The sequence below is a fragment of the Callorhinus ursinus genome, unplaced genomic scaffold (assembly GCF_003265705.2).
Source record: "Callorhinus ursinus isolate GAN/ISIS: 27379988/994484 unplaced genomic scaffold, GSC_fseal_2.0 scaffold7, whole genome shotgun sequence".
In the NCBI taxonomy this organism is placed as follows: domain Eukaryota; kingdom Metazoa; phylum Chordata; class Mammalia; order Carnivora; family Otariidae; genus Callorhinus; species Callorhinus ursinus.
The window spans coordinates 65,208,182-65,231,821 of NW_027397069.1; the positions used below are offsets into that span (position 1 = coordinate 65,208,182).

Here is a 23,640-nt window from a genome sequence, read left to right on the forward strand (position 1 = left end):
AGTTTCTCTATCTCTTCCCCACACCACTCCTAGGAGGATTATAGGTCAAACTTTTTGCTTATCATGTAATTTTTTTTTTTGTAGAGGTTACCTATTATATACAGGTTACTTGGCCTCATGTCAGATAAAGTACAGCTTCTCAGCTGATGCCAAACAGCCTTTTCTAAATTAACACAGGATCAAGTACATAATTTACGGTAGTTCAAGGATGTCTACCTTACAGTCATGCACTGCAGCTACTGAAACTACAGATCAGTACTAAGAGGCACCAAGCTCGGGTCTTGCTGTCAAATCCATATATATCTAACCCACAGGGAAGCTTGACCTTCCTTACGTCTAACAAACCAGCCCTACATAAGTCCATGTCCTACTGATTGGTTCTGTAATAACAGGAAAACAGCTTTGAACCTCACACAACCGAGTACTTAATTTTATAGTTGGTTCATTGTTTCTCATATGTTTATTTCTTCTCTTCAATGGCCTTGAGTTATTCAAATGCTGGAGTTTTGTATTTTTCTTGTATCATCTCCTGCCTCCATTAGACAATGGTACCCACCTGACAGTTGTGGTCTGACCAGCTAATTTCTGAGCTTATCTTGTGTGTGCTATTGGAGACGTGAGTAGAGTCTAGGATGGGAGCAGGTTCTGAGAGTGTGGCCCTTGAGGTCCAGAGAACCCTACACTTCAAGAATTACATATCAGCATAAAAGTTGTCTTTGATCCATTGTAAAGTCTTAGAAAGCAAATGTCTGCAATATTGTGATATCAAGTTCATGTACCAGGCCACAGCATGCTTGTGGGCAAGTGCCTAATAAAAATTATTTGAAAAAGAGTATAAAGCTATGGGCCTTTTAAATTATTTCTAGTAAATAGTATGTTATTTTACACCAGTTAACTTCTAAATACCTTAGGATTTGATGTAGATCTAAACAGAAAACCAATGTGTAATCCTTATGTCAGTTTCTGAGACACATTTTCACGTACAGGTAATCACATTGGGTGTCTTCCTTTCAGACATTTAGGGTAGAAGCATTTACTTGTCCTATGGGTTCAAAATGCAACATACTTCTACGTGCTGAACAGTTACTATATAAATAATATAGGGAAGCCTTTCCTGTGCCTTATGTCCCCAAACACGATTAGCTAGTATAAAAATAGAATATATCCCAAATGATAAACTTGGTGACTTGCTTAGTTTTATATTTTCTGACACTCATAGTTAAAGAAAATTTCTTCATTGAGCAAGAAGAAAATAAACCAAACAAATATAGTACATGTGGGGGTGGAGAAAATGAATCTGACATTTTTCCTAGTGCATGGCTTTGACTATTATATTTCTAATTATAGAGCTACGGACAGGGTTGTTTTAGGCTAGAATGCAAAATGAGTGAGAAGAGATCATTTCCTGGGTAGAACCAGATCATTTTCTAAAGTAACATTAATCTTTTTTTTTCTTCCTATCAAGACATAAAACATGGATGCCTTTTATTTTAATGATATAAGTTTCCAGGTAATTGACTTAGAGATGCAGAAACATGGCCTGACGTTATTGATAAGCCAGCATGATCTGGCTGATTACAACATCTTCCTTAGGTAATTTTCAGAATCATTAGGATGCTACTTACACACACACACACACACACACACACACACACACACACCCCAAAATCATTCCCTGAGATTCATCTGCCCTCAATGTATCTCATTAAGACATTATAATAGAAAGTCAAACGTGATGAAATTATCATCCTCCACCAGTAAAGCAGATAAAGTGAACTTATGTCCCCTAGGTGCCTTTCCCTGACCAACAACTAACCACACTGCAGAAGTCACATCACTCATGTTCTTCCTCTGACCTCTTGACCTCTTGATTTTTCAGTTCATCTCAATGGCTTAGCTAGATCACCTAGGCTTCCACCTGGACCAGCGAAACAGCCCTGGGATGAGGCTCTAATTTTCTTTTTTTTTTTTTTAAGATTTTATTTATTTATTTGACAGAGAGAGAGAGAGACACAGCGAGGGAGGGAACACAAGCAGGGGGAGTGAGAGAGGGAAAGCAGGCTTCCTGCGGAGCAGGGAGCCCAATGCGGGGCTTATGACCTGAGCTGAAGGCAGACGCTTAACGACTGAGCCACCCAGGCACCCGAGGCTCTAAATTTCAAACCTGGAGCCTCATGGTTTTACATTGAGCACCCAGAGGGAAGACAGGTTGTCCTCCCAGGAAGGTTAGTTAGGTTCTGACATGTTAGAGAGGTTTCAGCCAGATGTCTCAATGAGCTTTCCTGGATACGGGAGTGTGTGTAGAAGGAGTTTTGCCATCAGGCCATCTGCAACGTAGACATCTATGTTGTTGCTTTCAATTTTTTCCAAATGACATTTGTTTTAAAAATGCCCAGACCCCAAGGAACATAAAAGCATTCATTAGAGTTCAGAGACAACTTAAAAATATTAATGCCAGAGCTTCCCTATCTGTCTTCCATCACCATCCCAGGCTGAGAGACTGAATTGCCTGCAATAAGACATAACTAAATTAGTTATGAGTTTCTGACTTTATTTTTATAACAAGAGCCTACTACATGTTGGGCACAGCTCTGGCCACTTTAAATATTCTCCTGCTTTCCCCTCACAACAAACCCATGAAATAGGTATCATAATCCTCATTTTACAGATGAGAAAACTAAGCACCTACTATGTGGTGGGTGCTGGTCCAGGTGCTGGGGTTGGAATTAGTTATCTTGCATAGGAGCAATGCTTGGAGTTGTCTGACTCAGGTTACACTCCCCAGAAAAAGGGTTCTGTTTAGCAGTATGATTTCCTACCTCTTTGTTGCTATTCACCACACCTCCTAAATCCAAGGGTCAAACTCTAGAGAAAGGTGGGCAATCAAGAACAAATCTAGATTTGTCTATAGAGCTATATCCATATTGCTCAACTGCCTTCAAAGTCAGCTCCCAAATCAAATCCTCATGCTGGTGACCAATGTTTGGATGGTCTGCCTCTCCCCACCCACTGGACAGAGATTTCACACAGTAAACCCAAGATCGATGGTCTGTCTCTCCTCACCCACTGGACAGAGATTTCACACAGTAAACCCAAGGGCAGGTTCATTGTGAGGGAGGTGGGTAGATGTGTTATTTTGGTAAACAGCAGAGAAAGTGAACTTAGACAGTACTGGATGAGTATACCTTTTTCTGTTGGAATAGAATAGTCTGATAATTTAATAGGAAAACAAAAATTTTGTTCCATAAACAAATCTAAGATATAACAAGATGATTTATAACTATGCTATGAACTTCATTAGTAGAGAAAAGCAACTAAATATTTCTGGTGGAGAATGGTTTGGTTTACACATACAGAGTAATCAGTTTTATCGATCAAGTGCCATATCTCCAGGTGACTGGCTCTCATGGAAAAAAAAAAAAAGGACATTAACAACTCTAGTGTGGAACTGAAAAGGAAAACAAAAAGAAAAACAACTTTAAATGGTGCTCTAGGGTGAAAGGAGAAGCTGCTGTAGTAACCAGATTTTTCTATATAACTGAAATATATTTTATCTCACTACATAGCATCTAATTATATTATTTACAGTTACTGTCACCAAACTATAGAAGTTTTAAGCAAGAGGGCTGCAGTTTAATTTTTTACAGGCTAAAACGTATCTATTTATAATGCTGAAGAAAGGATTGTGAAATAAATAAAAATTGGGAAGTGTAATGAGTAATGGAGGTATTGTCTCCATTTCACAAAAGAATTAATTGAAAATAAATAAAAATTACTTTTTTTGATTATTAAGCATGTACTAGAAAAGATGATTTTTGTAGGAATATATATACAAACCAAGTCATCAAGCTATTTAGTGTGTGGCCAGTTCCTTAAATGCTGGGAGACATACAACTCTAAAGATACTTAAATTTCTCTGTACTTACTGAAAAGTTACATTTCCATGCATAATGATGTCAGCTCTCCAAAACTCAGTTTATTTCCCTTTTAGGCTCATTTATTTGCATTATCTTATCATTCATGTTATTTACAATACACTGTACAATATAAATTAAGCCAAAATTTTTGGTTAAAGTGTGATTAGTAGTAGACTGACTTCAGATGAAGCTGGATAAGAGACTTTGAGCTTATGGTTTCTAAAGAGCTCAAAATTTAAAAATTGTAAGGCATATTTTAGATTTTTACCTGCATCATTATGATGAACTAGAAGCTATTCTTAAACCTAAGTCCATTTTGAGAATAATTAAAACCAGTAAACATCATTGTCCTGAATTAAATGTTGTCAGTCCCACTCTCCTAATCTTTCTAAAACAACAGCATTTTAAAAGTTCTCTTTGTTTTTTTTTAAAGATTTTATTTATTTATTTTAGAAAGAGAGAGAGCATGAGAGGGGGGAGGGTCAGAGGGAGAAGCAGACTCCCTGCTGAGCAGGGAGCCCGATGTGGGACTCGATCCCCGGACTCCAGGATCATGACCTGAGCCGAAGGCAGTCGCTGAACCAACTGAGCCACCCAGGTGCCCCTGTAAAGTGCTCTTTGTAACGTAAGAAAGGAATGGAGCCATCCAGGTAACTGTAGGGAATAGATGTGTATCAAATACTCTGACAGGTATGGAAAGTAACCATGATGATCTATGGAGGAGAAGGTCCATAAAAATCAGAGCAAACTGTCAGAAAGCACAAACATCTGGGGCAACTTAGCTCCATGGACAAATGGTCCCACATACACAGGTTTACAGCCCCAGAAAGTACATGTTCACACAGATGGCCCAAGCCATCCAGAAAAGGGAAAGTTAACTTCAGTACTCTCTGTATCAGAAGACAGAAGTGAGAGTCTTGGTTTAGAGACTCTCAACAAAGCAGGATTAAGTTATCTGAAAACCTAACACGTTTAAAACATGTTCCCCTATAGTGGTTGATGAATGAGGCTTATTGTAACTGTGAAGTAGTAAGTGACAGACTTTACATAAGCCCTCCAAAAAAGATACACCAAGCTACTGCTGATGCCAAAGGAAGCACTCTATTTGTCAACAGAGGGACCCATTTGGCACTTAAGCAGTAAGGCTTCAGAATCAGCTATAGGATAATGAGATTAACTTCAGTCTGCCATCACCTTCTGCTATGGTTGGTTAAACCTCAATGAAGATCTTTCAGTAAAGCATATCCTCTTACCTAATGGATGCTCAAGTAAAACAGAGACGACCTTGCAAAGTTTGGCAAATAAATAAATCCATTCACAAAAATCCAGAAACTGCACTCAAGTTCATAGATAAAACTCATGAGCAGACCTGATAGTTCAAAGGGTCAGCAGAAGGGAATTCAGCCAATTAGTGCAAAATAAAGGTTAGTTTGAATCTCCATTTTAAAATAAGGTTGAGAATTCTCCACAATACTGATGATAATACCAATATTAAGATATTAGTAGAAAACTTCCAAAAATAAATTCACATTTTTAGTGCCAATTGATCACTAATAGTGTGTGGCACAAAAAAGGACAGTCTTCAAGCTCTCAAAAACCTAACTGCATCTGAACCAGGACTTGGTTATGACTTGATTTCATTTTTATTTATGTTATTTCAGATGTTATTTTATTTATGTTAGTCATTTTTAAAAGGGGATTCTGTTTAATTTATGTGTGTTATTCAAGCACCCATTCTTTCCACTGACCAGTATCATTACTCTTGAGGAACTTATATTCTGAGTGGAAAACAAAATGAGTATCATTAATTCTTACTACACTTATGATTCCAAAGCTCATATATTTTTAAAAGTACTGTGTTAGTAGGCCATATTTTAGAATTTAGGATTCTGAAGGTATATTTAGACCTTCAGCTGTTTAGGGCCATAAACACAAAGCTGTGGGAATTTATGCCCACTTGAATCCAAATAATAAAGGCCCATTCACAGAACCCATTCACTGAGATGGCAGCCCAGTTTGCCCGCTCAGCTACACCATCCATCATCTTCCGCAGCTGTCAGACCACACTGGCAGTGGATGGTATCACCCTCCATACTGCTCGAACTCACAGAACGGGCCTCCCCTCCGACTCTGTAATTTCTTGGATTAACTGGTTAGTTTGCTCAGGAAGGTAAGGGTTCAGGTTTAAAAGTGAAGCGCCCCTTTCCCCGGCCATAGATGATGAACCTGGGTGGTTTAGAACATCTCAAACTTCTTTCAGGACAAACTGAATAAAACTTACAGTTAGCAAAGAAGAGACTATTACACACAGGGGAGAAAAACTAGAATTGTCATTCTTAACCCCTTTCTGGCCATGGATTCCTGTAAGAACCTGATCAAAGAAAGCTATAGACTCTCTTCCAAAAAAGGAAAGAAAAACAAAGAGAAGACACATGTTGCCCGTGTTTCACACAAATTTCAAGGGAGAAATCACTGATGTTCTCTCATCCAGGATACAAATGAAGTCAATAGTGCCTCTGCCATTTTCCCCAGGTCCCTTGTTAACATTGAACTGGTTCTTGTTGCCTAATCCAGGGTCCAGTTGGCATTAGCCCTTGGCTGGGCCAGTGGGCCTGGGGTGCCGTGTCAGGCAGGAGATGCGAAGAGGAGCGTGCAGACTCTGGGCTCCTCCTGTCTGTCTCCTAATCAACAGTCCTCACACCCGGTCCAGAGGCTGTGATAGCTTTGACTGTCTTCTACTCAATGGGGATAATTCACACACAATTTCTATTCAACACTTCCAGTATTTCTTTCCAGTGCTAAGGACATGATCCAAGAAGAAATCAAGTTCTACTTGATTCTCCTGAATTAAGTTTCAGTAAAAATACAATTAAAAGTACATACTATAATATGTTTGTGTCCAATTGACATTTCTGATAAATGCCTCAACTGTTTAACAAACACTGAGAAGAAACTGAAAACACCCAAAAGGCACTCATCCAATTTGCACTAGCCTGTAAGTGCTAGCAAACATCAGTGTCTGGGAAGGCTTTTAATGTTATTGATAGCTTATTCAAATAGGCTGGAGTGGTCCCACTGGGCCTGAATCACTACTACTGCTAAGGAATAAGCCACTTATAAAGCAAAGATGGGGAGAATATGCTCAGAGGTAAATGTTCTGCAATGTAAATGGCCCTTCTCAGCATCTATGACGTAACCAGATGGCAGTAACCCTTTCTTCCAGTTGTACAACCCAACTAGCTCTAAGAATGCCCTGAAAGCCAAATGCCCGATGACTTCCTTTAAGAAAGAAAATCTTGTAAATAGGTAGTGTGCTGTTTCAGGAGACTTTAACAGCTGTGATGGTCACAGGAAATACATGGTCTTAAAGTTTGTTCTTTTAGATACATCACATGTCCTTGTTGAGGACAATAACGTCAGGGAATTAGAAAAAGACATTGTACAAAAGGAAGAAAAGGACAAAAGAGAAATGGAAATGCGGAAAGAAGACTTTAAGTTGGAGGAGAGAGGGCTAAAGAAGTAAGGCAGGTGCCCCATGCTGGTCAGGGAGGAAAGGGTGCTTGCAGGCATGGAGCCATGCTTGGCTGCTGGTGATTGCAAAGTTCAGGGGCCCTTGGTGGAGAAGGTAAAAGAACACAAATATATGAGGTTACAGAATGGTGGCTCTGATTCATTTTTTAAAAACGTGTTTGTATTTTACATATATGTATACACACACACACACACATATCTATATATATGTTTGTATTTCGCAGAAGAGTGGAAGTAAGAGGGCAGACTGAGGAAAGGGGAGCTTAAGTTAGTATTTTTTTTAAAAAATAAAAGAACATCAATGACTTGGAACTTGTTTGAAGAGCTTTGATGGGCTTTTGGAAAACCCAGATAGAAAAAAGCAATTTAGGGGCACCTGGGTGGCTCAGTGGTTACGCGTCTGCCTTCGGCTCAGGTCATGATCCCAGGGTCCTGGGATCGAGCCCCACATCGGGCTCCCTGCTCGGCGGGAAGCCTGCTTCTCCCTCTCCCACTCCCCTGCTTGTGTTCCCTCTCTCACTGTGTCTCTCTCTCTCTGTGTCAAAATAAATAAATAAAATCTTTAAAAAAAAAAAAGAAAGAAAAAAGCAATTTATATGCTCGTGAGCAAAATATCTGGATAAAGAGCCAAGAAGGGACAGTAAGTGCCTGATTCTACTAGTACAAAACACCTTGCTTAGTGCTTTTCACAGTGAAGACACTGACAGTTTTGAAGACAGATACACTCAAACTGTAGGAGCATAAAGACAGGCTGGGTTCTGCTTGTCTCTCTGGCAACCAAATTTTGGCTAACTCATTGCTCATTAGGCTTTGAATCAGGGGCTAATCAGGAAAAATAAAAGGAGGAGAAACTCAAATCAGTCCATTTGTGAGCAGCTCTGGCTGAAAGATGGATGGGGAGGAGATTTAAACTATCATAAAGTTTGGTTATTATCTGTGGGTTTCAATTATCGTTGGCATCTCGGCTCCCAGGAGAAGCAGTAATTGAGAGCCAGCTGTAGAAATTAAAATCATAAGATAGGGAGGGTGTCAGTATTCTGAATGGCAGCTTTTGATCGGCAGATGGGCTTGGTTTTGAGAGGCCAGTTGGCAGGGTTGTGTGTCTCCTGACATTCATCTGTCAGAGGATGCAAAGCAGAAAAACCTCATTTGCACTTCCATGTCAGAATCACCAGGATGACTCTGATACCCCTCCTTAGATGATGAAAATAATGAGAAGCTCATGATAACAAGAGTACTAATACCAGGCAGAGGTAGGAATCCAGATGTAGAGTTCTCACTTTGCAAGTGAAAACAAGCTTGGGCTACTCTAAAACTCCTCAAGATTGGGGTATGTCTTGTGTAGAGATGGACATAGTCCCCAGTCTTGGGGCTAAGTGGAAGCTCTTCTAGTGTCTCAAAACACAAGGACCAAGGTCTGATAACTTTCAGGTTGTCTAAAAAGCTATGTAATGATTTACTATCATGGAAAGACATTTGGGATAAATTGTATTAGCCGACAAAAGCAACTTACAAAACTGTATATTAAATGATTCCATTTTTTGTGTATAATATGTGTAAAAAAAAGAAATATGGGAGGGAACATGCAAAATGCAAACAGTGATTGCACTTGGAAGGTGGGATTATGGGTGGCTTTTATTTTCTTCTATTTAACTAAATTTTTAAATTTTTCAACATTGAACACATTAGTTGCATAATAAAAATATTTTAATAACGTATTAAAATATTAAAATATATTTTAATGTATCTTAAGTACATTAAAATATTTTTTAAATGTATTAATCAGGGGTTAGATAGCCAAGGTGTTGAACCTGTGAAAATGAAAAAGCAATTTCATAACTGATTTCTAAAAACTCCTAAGTGGATGCCCCAGGATCTCTTTAAGGAAAAGCCAGGAGGAAGGCAATGTGGATTTCACTCACTACAATATATTTACGAGAATGCTTAAGATCTGCTAACTACTTAGAAACACATGGAATCTGTAATTAAATGCACTCTATTTAGTCATTGCTTCAAGAGTAAACTTAGGGTTGCCAATGGTTTTCTTCTTACTTGAGAAGATAAAACATCCAGGACTTAAAAAATAGCAAATGAAGGTAAGAGTTCTCCAATTCTTGGCATCAGAGTGTTGAGTGGAAACTTCTCTCCTGTTCTGCTTTTGGTGGATTTAATTCCACTGTTCTGCTGAGTGGGTACAGAGAATTCCTGCAAAGAATAAGGCCAATCTGTGCCCCCACTTTAAAGTGTTTGTTTCCACTTCTGCTGCTTTCTAGTCATCTAGACACTCTATGTAAGGCAGAAAAGATAGATCCCGGAGGAGAAGAGACGTTCTAGACTGGACTATGGGTGCCAGCAAGGATGTGCCTATAGAATGGTTGATAGAATGGTTGCCATAGCAATGGACATGACTGGGCTAAATTTGAGAGACAAAAATAGCTAGGATTTTCACTAGACTGTCACATTGCAGTCCTTTCCAAAAGCAACAAAAGTAGCAATAACAATAGGCAACTACTCTGTACTAGGCCATTAGTGCACTAGATATTTTATATATATTTTCTTGCAAACTCATAACAAAGTTGCCCAGTAGAAATCAGTGGTCCCATTTTAGAGACAAGAAAGCCAAGACTGACAGATGGTAAGCATACACCCTGGGAGTATTACGTAGGTGCTTAAATTCATGATTCTGGGGTCAGACACTCTGAGTTCTTCTCTCAACTTCTTCACTTGCTATCAGGGTGACACTGGGCAAAATATCTAGCCTCTTCATTCTTCAGTTTCCTAACCTGTAAAATAGAGATAATAACTGGGTCTATTACACAAAGGGGGATTGCTGTGGAGGTGAAATGGGGTAAGGAGACACTGTAACGCCATTGGCGTGGTACTGACCACACAGTATTCAACATGTTCACTTCTCATTCTACGGATGAGGGGATGGCAAGTCCAGAGCAGTCTGAATGAAAGCTCTCCCCATTCCAAAAACATAGCCAAGATCACGTAGCCACTGTTCAAGAGACTTCCAACCTTTATTCTGATCATTTTCATAGTCAAGAAAATTATTTTCCATTCCCATGCAGTACTCACAGAGTTTCCACCAGCAGTTTCTATAGAAATAAGAAAAACTGCTGAAGTGAATATTTTGTGAGGATTGAGACCAAATTTCAAAACTTTAAGTACTGTTTTGGATAAATGAGATCAAATTTCAAAATCTTCAGTGCTGTTTCAGATAAGTGTGCTTTTAAGAGATAGAACTACAGTGGAGACACTGTCTAATGTGCTGTTAGAGTCTGTAAGTGTTCACACTGAAGTCTTCTGTTGGATTTGTTTCTACTGTTTGGCAAAACATCTAAGTAAGAGAAGAAAATCCTTATACGTAATTCTGTCTTAAGTGGTTTCTGAATAAAATCCCTATGATCTAACTTCTTTAGTGGTGGTTCAAGGATTATTATTTTTTTTTGTTTTACTAGTTCAACAAATGAAAATGAAGTCAGTAGACACAGACTTCCAAATTTCCAAATCACTTTTGATTTTTGTCAAAGCACAAACTACACCTTTAAGCGGTAGCAATTAATCTGTTTGTTTTATGCCCTGGACATTATCATGTGATGATCTAACATTTGTATTTCAGTGTCCAAAATGTTTGCTCATTTCCCTCAACCCCATGCACCAGAATCTGAGTAGTCATGCCACATATCCCATATTCATGTAAACTTGTTACATATTTATTTTTTTAAGTTTATTTTTATTTATTTATTTAAGTAATATCGACCCCCAACGTGGGGCTTGACCTGGAGATCAAGAGTCACATGCTCTTCCGACTGAGCCAGCTTTACATATTTTAGATAAGTTTTTATTACCTGTGCTCTTTCTCATTCTGTCATTTTACCTTTTAGAACTTTTTATTATATTTCCTTATTTAAATGTTTTTCAGTTTTCCATATTCCAAAGCATCTGTCTTCGTAAGATGACTTGAACATCTTCATGGCCTTCAGACCTGGGATAAATACATTACTTTTCTTGTTTCCCCTCCCTTCCTTCCTCCTTCCCTCTTTCCTTTCCTTCCTTCCCTCCCTTCCTTTCCTTTTCTTTTGTATTAAGACTGCATTTTTTAGAGCAGTTTTAAGTTCACAGCAAAACTGAGGGAAAGGTAAGAGATTTTGCATATAGCCCTGTCCCCACACATGTATAGGCTCCCCCATTATCAACATCCCCCATCAGAGTGGTGCATTTGTTACAACTGATGAACCAATATGGACACATCATAATCATCCAAAGTCTACAGTTTACATTATGGTTCACTCTTGACTGTATGTTCTGTGGGTCTGGACAAATACTTAATGACAAGTATCCATCATATGCATATGGTATTTCTTTTTTTTTTTTTCCTACAACATTTTGTGCTATGGCTTATCTGAAATTTATTACAACACAGGTTTCCTCTGCTATCCAAAAGTTTGCTTTACATCACTTAGCTTTTACAAAAGGCCTACATCAGTACTTGTTTTCACCAACCAAAAGAAATCTGAAGAAGATTTTTACTTTTACAAAATGGTAACTGCTTTTTCTCTTTACACCCTCTTGGCTTACAAAAAGTTTCACAGAACACTCTAATTTCGATAGCAGGGGAAACCTGTATTTGGTTATGACCAAAATATGTTTATTCTTTTTCTACTGTTTTCTCTTCTTCAAACTGTTATTCTATTGTTCTAGCACGCTCCATTAAGCAATTGACCTTTTCATCAAAGTGGTATTACTTGTTTGTGTCTTACATTAATTCCCTAGGTAATCTAAATAAAAGTCTGGAATTTCTACACATTTTTTGTCTGTCTAGTTTTCAATCCAATATCATAGAATTTTAATAATGGTCATTTGTAATAGGTTTTTGTTGTTATTGCCTTTTTTTTTTTTTTGAGAGGGAATGGGGAGGGGCAGAGAGAGAGGGAGAGAGAGAATCTTAAGCAGGCTCCACACCCAGCGTGGAGCCTGACACAGGGCTTGATCTCAATACCCTGAGATCAGGACTTGAGCAATTTCAGCTTGGATGCTTAACCAAATGAGCTACCGAGGTGCCCCCCATTTGTAAGAGATTTCTTAATTTGTTAAGCCAAACTCATCTTCATGACTTCTATTTGTTAAAATTTCACTTTTCATGCTTTTGATACTTCATTATTGATGATTTAACTATCAAATTGTAAAGTACTATGTGAGATTTTTATTTCATAATTAATAAGAATCTTTGAGCCAAAGGGTAGGAATTCCTGTGTCAATTAAACATTTTAAATCAGCAAATATTTATTAAGCGCCTATCATTTATAGCTACTTTTCTAGGCTCTAGGGCTGACAAGATAAGCAAGAATATGCCTCTTTCCACTCCACCCCCAAAAGAGTGCAATTCAAGTTCATAAAGGTTAAAGCTAAAATAGAATGCAAATACATAGAATAGCTCCAGGAAGGCTGCCCCTCTCACCTCACCTTCCCATTATGGGGTCTCACTTAATATGCATCAACACAAAGAAAGGGCTCCAGGAAGCAAAGGACTCATGAGTATCACTAATGTTGAAAGCAACATGCAGCACTTGTATAGATGTAATTGTTCATCACGGTTTTTTTGATGATTCAAGGTTTCTATGCATTATCTCATTTGACTGAATACTCCATTTTCACATGGGCCTAAACTGTGTATGAAATCAGAGTTCAAAAGGACATAAAAGCCTAGATTTCAAAACATGTATTAGGTTAAAAGACATTTCTTCACTGGTATGGATAAACCCAAAGAGTGTCCTGACCAACGTCAAATCTAGGTCAGCAACATAAACCAGACAGAAAATCTTTCATTGTCCAATTTAGGCTAATATTGCTACTTTAATTAAAGAGTTATGATGTCAGTTTGGAAACACAATGGGGGAGCAGCTGTGCTCCAGGAAAAACATCCCTACAATTTCCATCAACACAGATAAGCTCTTACACAATGCTATGGAGATGAGTGTAAATCCACAAATGGAAAGAACTATAAGCAGAAGGCATTCTCAGAGTTTTCACTGAAGAAATTACCCTTCTAATAGTATTAGATGGAGCTCCCGCTTATGTTTTCATTATTATTTCTTAACATGCATGGTCAAGATTCTAAGGAAAAGTCACTGGACTTTAAAGACATTACAATTATTAACCAACCACATAAGGAGAAATCATGAGGTTGACCATGGCAACAACTCATCTAATTTACTTAGCTGTGAGCCCTAACACTTCTGCCCTCCTGCACTCCTGCCATTCATCATATAAAGCAATGTCTTGAATATGGAAACAACTCAAGTGTCCATTGAGGTGAATGGATAAAGAAGACGTGATTGATGTATGTGTGTTTGTGTGTGTATACACTTCAGCCATAAGAAGGAATGAGATCTTTCCATCTACTACAACATGAATGGGCCTTGAGGGCATTATGCTAAATGAAATAAGTCAGAGAAAGACAAATACCATATGATTTCAATTATTTGTGAAATCTAAAAAAAACCAATCAGACAAAAAAGCAGAAACAGACCCATAAATACAGAGAACAAACTGACGGTTGCCAGAGGAAAGGGGAGCAGGAAGATGAGCAAAATGGGTGAAGGGGAGGAGGCGGTACAAGCTTCCAGTTGTGGAAGGAATAAATCACAGGGATGAAAGTTACAGCACAGGGAATATAATGTATTGTAATAGTGTTATATGGTGACAGATGGTAGGTACATTGTGGTAAGCATGGCATAATGTATAGACTTGTCAGACTTACCTAAAACTAATGTAACATGTGTGTCAACTATACTTCAGTAACATTTTTTTTTAAAAAGTAATGGCTTGAGTCTAACCCCACATCCATCCCACTCATCGCCACCCTCCATCAGCATCTGGAAAGTACAGGTATATTTTAACCATTCTGTGCCTAGACCTGTCACTACACCAATAGTATGTTTGATACTATTTTTTTTAAGATTTTATTTATTTATGACAGAGAGAGAGACAGCGAGAGAGGGAACACAAGCAGGGGGAGTGGAAGAGGGAGAAGCCGCTGAGCAGAGAGCCCGATGTGGGGCTGGATCCCAGGACCCTGGGATCATGACCTGAGCCGAAGGCAAGACGCTTAACAACTGGGCCACCCAGGCGCCCCTGTTTGATACTATTTTGAGTAACTCACATTTAGAAGTGTACTCCCGAGCACATCTACAATACACAATTCACTTTGCAACTCCAATTTTACTCAGAAACAACCTTTCTATATAGTTGCCTGCAATTTTCACGTTTCCTGACTTTTACTGATATTCCAAATGCACAGTGACTAAGGAATTACCCCAAACATATAATTACCTTATAGATTTTAAGATCTTAGATTTAAAGGTGTATTTGCCTAAGAGTTCATTTATGTTTTTAACAACTTAACAGTTTTGCCTCCTCTTCGTCCTGGGTGGTTCATCTTTCATCTGGGGATCCTTTACATAGTGTGGTTCCTCATTTTTTTTTCTTTTTCTCAAGATGAACATTGCACACCTGACTGCAATATGCAGTAAAGGCTGACTGTGAGTGTGGCTGGACCATCTGGTACCACAACTCAGATGTAATTAATGTTTACTGGGTGAGTACCATGTGTCAGATCCGGAGCGAGGCATTTCTGCACATTTGGCTGAATGCTCCATGTGTACATGGGGCTAATTCATTACTGGACTATTTTAAAAATCCCCATATATTAACCATGTCTTTTATTTCCTGTATTCTGATGTTTTGACATCTTGGGCTCTTGATGATCCTGCAGGCACTACCTCTCACAGGGTGAGCTAATTCCTAGAGATAAATAATTTGCCTTCCAGTGTGCCTTTCATAAGCAAACCAATCAATCCAGAGCCCATCCTCCCCACCCTCACACTCAGCGCTGCTGTCCACGTGCCCTAATCACCCCAGGGTCAGATACCAGACAACTAGGGACAGCCTCTATGCCCCAGAGCACTCTGAAACTAGCCCTAAACCTGGCTTGCCCTGCCTCTCCTGCTTCTCTTGCCCACATTCACTCCTTACTCCCTCCACCTCCATGTGGCCCTGCGTGACTTATGTGCCTCCTGTTTCTAGGAATCTGTGAGCACAATAAATTCCTTCCTTTATGACAGTCATTTCCATGTCTGCATGTCTTACCATACGTGATTAAACACATCCCACATAATCATAGAATTGGCAGCTAAGATTATTCTGTTTTTCTTTCATCCCACCCTGTGTGTTCAGTAAAAACAAGTTTTAAATTTTTGTCTCTGGGGAGCTTGGGCAGCTCAGGTGGTTAAGCATCTGACTCTTGAGTTCGAGTCACATCGTAATCTCAGGGTCATGAGTTCAAGCCTTGGGTTGGCTCCATGCTCAGTGTGGAGTCTGCTTGAAATTTTCTCTCTCCCTCTGCCCCTCCCCCACTCACATGAAAGTGTGTGCAAGCTCTCTAAATAAATAAGTAAATAAATAAATAAAATCTTTATTTTTGTCATTTGTCATCTGTCTGGCCCATGTTAACAATACTTAATAAAAGTGATTATACATACGTTCCTTTAGTATACAGCCCAAAAAACTGAATTAGTAATTATTTTCTGTTATGTGAAAGAGACAGCTCTGATCTATCTGCCAGGTCTCTTCACAGCACACGCTGCTTTGCCTGTGCACAGGGAGAGACACACGCCATTTATTCTTCCCTAAGCAAGCTGACTAAATGTATATTAGAAGCCCACAAGTGACCTTAGTTGGTTACATATGTGTTTCGGAGGTCCCATGTTTCACCTAACTGGAATTGGGGCGTATCTTTGCGGGTCTGGCTATCACGTTCATTGACTGCGGGGTTATTTGGGCAATGCTAATTATTCACTTTGGATCCTCAGGACTGCTTCATAGCTTGCTGCTAAGCTAAGCTTCCCTGCCATTCCTTCTGTCACATCTTCATATAGCTTCCTGTTTGGCCTCGAAGTACATTCTGCTCGACTAGGAAGCAATAAGGAAGCAGAAGCACTGACAGACGGAGGTCTGTATTGTCTATCAAGCCTTTCCTCCTTCCTTTTCATCTTTTTCTTTGTCAAAATGTCAAGATGGCCTTTTTGGGGGGTTAAAAAGTAGACTGTAAGGCAAGGCCTTAAAGTGTGTGCATGTATATAAATATATATATTCTTTCAGATATGCACATCCAGACAAGATCACCGGCACTGAATTTCTGTTTCAGAAGAGCCTACTGAAGGAAAAGCATGTGCCTATTAATTCTGATTACTGTCAAATATCCAATAGGACAAGTACATGAAATTGAATTAAGCACAAAATTCAAGCAATTTATGATTTGGGATCATATGAAAGAATCAAAGTATTAAGTTGTTATAAATTCTTTCAGTGGTCAAAGATTAATGAAAGCTACAATGGAGTTTCTTCTATCCTGAACTAGTTTTTGTAATGGCATGGAATATTTTGAATAGGGGTCTGTAAATAAAATCAAGGACTTAATGCTGGCCTATACCCTTTTTCTATGTCTGGCATTTCTGTCAATGTAATAATTTTAAGAATACATTTTCTAACCAGCAGGAGAGTAGTGAACTACTTGACGTGTCTCCATGCCTTCCGTGGGAGGATATTCATTCACTCGTTCTACAGATACTTATTTATTGAGCAAGCTAACTATGTGTCATGGACAATCCCTAAGTGGCTAGCATATAGTAAAGAACAAGACGGAAAAAGTTCTTCCCCCCCTGGAGCTTGGTCTAACAAAATGAGTGACTGTATGAATGAATGAATCAACAGGGTTGATGAAATGAAGCAGGCACAGTTTAGCATATTTCATCGATATGGTTCATTTTTTTCCCCACATCTTAACATCTCTGAAATCAGGATGTGTCTTAATATTGATGGTATCTTAAAACTGCTGATAACTTGGCTGTTGTCACAGCACCATTGTCATTTCTCTGCACATGCATAAATTTGGTCACAGCTATTCATTTCGTTATCACTTCTAAATTATGGGCATTGTTGGCATTGCATGTGTTCTGTTTAATTGCCATTTAAATGGTGTTCAAAAAGATGCCACTATGATTTGGCACTGAAAGAAGATGTTCCTGTGTATGCACCACGGCACAGAAATAGAGCAGTGGGGCATAAATGTTATATTACTAAGGGAAACATTTGTCTTTGTTTGGCATTCCCATATTACCTTGCAAAGCAAGATCCAAATGCTTTACCAGATTGAAAAAAGAAAGACACAGACGCGGAATCTGTTACAGTGTGTTACTGAGATATATGCAAACCCATTGCCTATCACACTTTGCTTAGGGAAGCAACACTAATGAAGGAACGAGCGGGAAAAAGTACCAAAACCTACGGAAGAGATGGAGGCTTGAAAGCAATGAGAGAGCAGTGTGACTGATTCACACAGTGTCATGGAAGACGACTGTTAAGGTGGCATGCATGTAATAACTGGCAGTATTTTGTCTTCTTGTGTAACATAAAAATGTTATTTCTTATAACTCATGCCATTTTAGATTTGATGAAATATGGAAATAAAAATGGATAGCTAGTTAATGAGAAGTGTTACAAATAGAATAGAATAGAGGAGAAGTTTGTTGATACTGGCCAGTTTTAAGTTAATGAGGTATCTGCACAAACCCAACTTTAGGCAAACTGTGCAGTATCAATTTGGTATAGATTTGTAGATCACTAGTCATTTTAAAGAAGTCTACATCACTCCTTTTCCCCAACAATGTTTTTGGTACATTTCCCATTCTCCTCCAAGAGTGTGACAATGAGCAAACCTCATGTTCTACTTTCCCAACTTTAATTAGCGCTGCTACAGTTTTTGGCGGTTTAGAGAATTTAAAGGGGAGGTGCTAGGGCTGTATTCTAAACTCAAACCTTCCGACTGCGGCAGGGGAAGGAGTGAAATAATTAGACAGGAGGGTCCATTTGAAATCCCAAAGCATGCATACGGGACTTTGAGGTTCTTAGCACTAGAGTAACATGAGCAAAATGCCAACTACACGGATATGTTTCCAAGCAGCATATGGCCTCAGCTCAAAAATGCATCTATTTCTCTTTAGGCTTGGTACTTCAAATCATTTTGGAACCAGAGAGAGTTGAAAACTATACCAAGGGAGAGAACACACACACACCCCCCTAGGGAGGAGAAATGATAAAACAATGGCTGTCAATTATAACACACACAATTTTTTAGACACAGCTTCAAAACTTACTGTTTCACAACTGTGACATCAGTTTTTCATATTCAGCCAGTGACAACTGTGTTAGTGTAAAAGTGAGTAGGTGTGTGGCCACACCCATCGCCAAGACAACAGGTAAATAGGTTTCTATGCGGTAAACATATACCTTCAGCAGCGTTGACAACGGGCTACTCCATTATACGTGGCATTTCACACCATGGAGAAGGCCTGCTTCCTGCTCCTGGGGCCTATGTTAATTTCCTTTCTGGTCATTAGTGGAGAATCCAGGAATTCCCTGGTCTAATACCACTGTCCCCAGCAACCTTGATTCAGTTTTTCCTTTTAAGTAGGCTGGCCTGTGTCAGGAATTCTCTGACAGTTGGTACAGGAAGATGAATGTGCCAGTGTGAACACTGCAGGGGATGTGTTGCTGCCAACTGGTGGCGTGTACTTATATGTGCAGAGCTAAAACAGACTTGGATGACTGAGAGAGTAGAGATTGCTCCTTCAGTGGCAGTGAGGGAGACACTTGGTTACCTGTCTTCCAGAACCAACTTCTCTGAAAGGACAAGAAGTTTATATGTCTGGAGATTTCCATCTGATTTACATGCTGGGGACTGGGGTTAGGGGGAATCTGGAGAGTTCCTGAGGTTGCCCTTTGGTGAGGGGAATACTTGTTGGGCACAGGCAGTGTTAGGTTTCCAGAGGGAGAAATAGTCTATAAAACTGTTTGAATCCAGGAGGCCAGGAGATATAGTATTTGCCATATTTTGACTTCCCACTACATTATAATATGGGAACTCTCTCTCAAGAGAGGCTGGGAGATAGCGTAGGGTAGTGGTAAAGAGCATGGGCCGCGAATCAAACAGATCCACATTCAAATCCCACCTCTATCACTTACCTGACATATAATCTTGGAAAATTACATAATCTCTTTTGTCTCTGAAACAGGGTGAGTGATAATATCTCATCAGGTCGAGTATGAGATTTAAAGTCACAATTTATGTAAAAACTTAGTGATATATCTGGCATATAGTATGTGCTCAATATTTGGACACTGTTGTGTCACCACTAAGGAAGTTGCCTTCTCTTTATGGTGTAAATGATCTTAGAGAAGTTATGTTTCGTGGTGTGGAGGTAACTCTTATGGATCAGAACAGGATGTCCATGTCCTTGGCTAAGGGTGTCTCCAGAGCACAAAAATTGGTATTATGAAATTGTCTTACGGTATGAGTATGTCTTGTTTAGAAATGAATAAAGTAAACTTGATAATCCACGTATATGATCAGAAAGGTTGATTAGAATTAAACAGAATCTACATATATTTGTTGAAATCTGCTAATTTCAAGTCAACGGGATATCGACATGTTACCACCTCTCCTCTGAGCCATTTTACCATAGGCCTGTTCCCACAATCTTGTGTAAAACTCAGTTCTAACTCTAATCATTTCTTTGCATTGGAGGAAGTTTTGTAAAGCAAATAATCCCCACCTAACCCACCTTATTTTGAAGGTTAGAACTTTCTCCTATCTTCAAGTGGGTACACATGTTCTGTATTCTTTGTTCCCACCTCCCATCCTAAGAGCGGGGCTATAACTTCTCCTCCCTTTCCTGTGCTCCACAGCACCCGCCCAGCACTCAAGGAAAGTTGATTGGAAGCATATGGCAATAAGAAACTATTCAAGATTTGACAGAAGTAATCATTGGCACCTTGGACACATTGGTGTTTGGGGATCTTTAATTAGAAGGCCGACTTAAATTTTTGAAGCTCTTAGAGCATAGATATTGGTAGCGCCCGTTCTAGGGGGAGAGAACATGGGGGATACTGACTACCTGCTGCACTCTCTTCAAGCCAAAGCCATAAGGTAGGGGCTCTGGATGCCCTGTATCCGAAAGCCCCTCCCTAAGGGGGATTCCCACAGAGGAATTTCCTCAAGAAAGGGCCTGTGTCAGGAATGCTGCTTGGGTCAGAAAAGTGGCATGGGTTCCTGCATGCCCATATTCAGAACACAGACGTCCTCAACAGGGTGCTCTGACTCTCTTTAAAGGTGCGGGCCTCAGGGACCCCCGAGTCTGTCTCCTCAAGTCACAGCATCAAACTTTCTCCTGGAACAAAACCTCTTTCAAACCACATGGAGACAGGAGGAGGATGGAGGATGGGGATGCAGCCAGCTGCTGCCCGGAGACAGCCTTCCTCCCCCCACCCCGCTTCCCTCTGCCCCCACCCTCTTCCTCACGGGGAAAGCGGCCCAGACAGCGCAGCCCCGCCCAGCCCCACCCACCCCGCTCCCAGCCCACCACCCGGTCTGGGGAGCCTAGAGCTTCACAAAAGCCACTTGCCGGGCGCTGCGGTGCCCCGGACGAGGGGGAGAGCGGGGCTGGGTACCTTTAGGAAGAGGCCAGGACACCGGCGCCCGAGGAGACCCACAGCATCGCCCGCACGCCTCCGCCGTCGCTGCTAGGGGCTACTTCGCTGAGCCGAGAGCCGGATCCAGCGGAGATCGGGTGCCACCACCGCCGCCGCCGCCTGTGCAGCTCGCGCTGCCTGAGCTGCGCTCCACTCGCTGAGCCCCGACTCTGCTGCCCGGCGACCGCCACTGTCAAGCGGAGCCCCGCCCCCTGCGCGCCCGGCGAGCCGCGGGCCCCCGGGACGCGCCGCCGCCAGGATTGGCTGCGGAAGTCGCTGGCTCCGCCCCCGCGCGCCGCGCCCCTCCCGCGCTGGTGGCGCGCGCCGCGGCCGGCTCTCTCCAGGGGCTCCGCGGGAGGGTGGGGTCCCGGGCTGGGCGAGGCTTCCTGCGGGTACGGCGCGCGCTGAGCCTCCGCTCCTGGGCTCTGCAGTTTCTCTCTCCTCGGCCAGCCCAGAAATCACTAAACGGCCAAGAAGAAAAAGAGGAAACATCTTCTGTAGGGCCCTTCGCGGGGAGGGCAGCGGGCTGCCGCAGTTCTGGTGTGAAATCTTAATGATAGAAAGACATTTATTAAGGAAGCCCAGGAAGGGCTACCTAGGGTGGAGTATTGGATTATAGCCAGTGGGTTTCTTTTGTTTTTTGTTTTTGCTGGTTTATTTTTTAACCTGAAGGCGCCCTCACACACCGTCTAAACTTCTTCATCTTACGAAGAAAAGAAATCCAGTTCAACAACTTGTCCAAGGTCACAGAGCAAGGAGATTGATTCTCTACCTGAATACCAAATCAAAGCTGCCTCGGGTTTTATTTCTTTTCAGTCATGCGGAGGGATGCATTTTAATATTTGATGCTATGTATATTGTGTAACAAGAAATTAATTAAAAATCCGTGGAGACAGAAAAGTAGGTTGGGGGTTGCTAGAAGGTTGGGGGGGTGATGAGGAATGACTGCTAATGGGGAGGATTTTTTTTTAGGGTAATGAAAATGTGCGTCACCACTATCAAATCGCATAACTGAGTATACTAAAAAGCACTGATTTGTACAACTTTCTGATACGAATCTGAATTGTATCTCAATAAAGCTGTTACAAAATATATCGAGAGTAATAGTGCTTTGGGTTAATCCACATAAACACATAGTTGGAGTATGTCGCAGTTCTGTTCTTTTTGGGCAAAAATTATAGTTTATATACGTGCATTCATTCATTCATTCACTCAATAAACCATGTACATCTTTACTAGGTAGTCTGCCAGGGGTACAAAGATTAATAATGCATGATCTCTGTCTTTAGGGAGTTCCCAGCCTATTGAGGGGGCAGTCATTATAGTACAATAAAGTAAATGTTACTCCAGGGAGGTAACCAAAGTGCCAGATTTAGGATACTAAGACCAACAGAAGGACCTTTGCACAGTCATGGAGGGGCTGGAGTACATGTTGTATTTTAACAATGCTAGGTGTGAAAGGTGTGACAGAAAGTGAAGCTGGACTGTTATTCACAGGACAAAGTTTCACTGTGGATTAGAGCTCAGTTCAAGAGGGACAGCCTAATTAAAAAATGAAAATTGAGTTCCTCTTTGTCTTTCCTATTGCTGGTATAGTGTGTGATTTTGGTGAATGGTCTTGATATAAACCTAGTTTCATTGCCTTATCATAGGGAGCAATAGTATCATCAACCGATCTTCATTTATACCTTTATAGTACATAAAGAGCTTTGTGCATGCTTTCCTCTGAAGCTAGAGAAGTTGAGGGGATGCACTCAAGGCCTTACAGCTTCTAAGTGATGGAGCTGGGATGAAACTCCATTTCCAGGCTGAGTCCCACATTCTTTTTTTTTCTTTTTAAGACTTTATTTATTTGAGAGAGAGAGAATGAGAGAGAGAGAGCACGAGAGGGAAGAGGGTCAGAGGGAGAAGCAACTCCCTGCTGGGCAAGGAGCCCGATGTGGGACTCGATGCTGGGACTCCAGGATCATGACCTGAGCCGAAGGCAGTCGCTTAACCAACTGAGCCACCCAGGCGCCCCGTGAATCCCACATTCTTGACATTATCAGCCTTATGAGTTGTGACGCTTCCTGAGAAGTGCAAAGAACTCTTGAGCTAAAAAAAGCTTTTTAAGCAGCAGCAAATTAAGCCTGTTTTTACACTTGGAGTTGATCTACTTTTTGATCTGGAAGTAGGAGTATTATAGGTCCTAAGGCGAAACAACAAAGAACATAGCTAACTGATCCCCTTACTCCTCAGTTGAGTCTGTGCAGGAAAATCATGGATTCTGGATTTATAGAAGAGTGGCTTTGCAACTGGAAAAATGGAGGCTACCTATTTGTATTGTCAAGTATACAGCTGTCAGCACACCAACAGTACTTTCCCTTTCCTCCACCTCCCCTTGCATCCCGCATGGGACTGTGAGTACCTTTTGAAAGCAAGTACCCGGCTTTGTTAATTTTCTTACTTCCCTTCTCCTCTTTTGCATCCTCACCCACCCTTCCCACCGCCTTCCCCATCCTCTTCCCAGCCTCAGAGCCTGGGACCCAGTAGCCCTTCCATGAATGTTTGTTCAATGTTCAATGTTGTTTTATCAGCAAAAAGGGAATCATTTTTTCCC

At 40.7% G+C, this 23,640-nt stretch overlaps 1 protein-coding gene across 1 annotated transcript in view; it reads right to left on the reverse strand.

Annotated features, from left to right (window-relative positions):
• The window catches only part of FRY (FRY microtubule binding protein), a 447,132-nt gene extending 425,885 nt beyond the window's left edge, over positions 1-21,247 (reverse strand). The window contains exon 1 of the mRNA XM_073894719.1: positions 21,021-21,247. The gene's annotated coding sequence lies outside the window, so the exon portion shown is untranslated. The remainder of the gene's footprint in view (positions 1-21,020) is intronic.
• Positions 21,248-23,640: the final 2,393 nt, after the last annotated feature.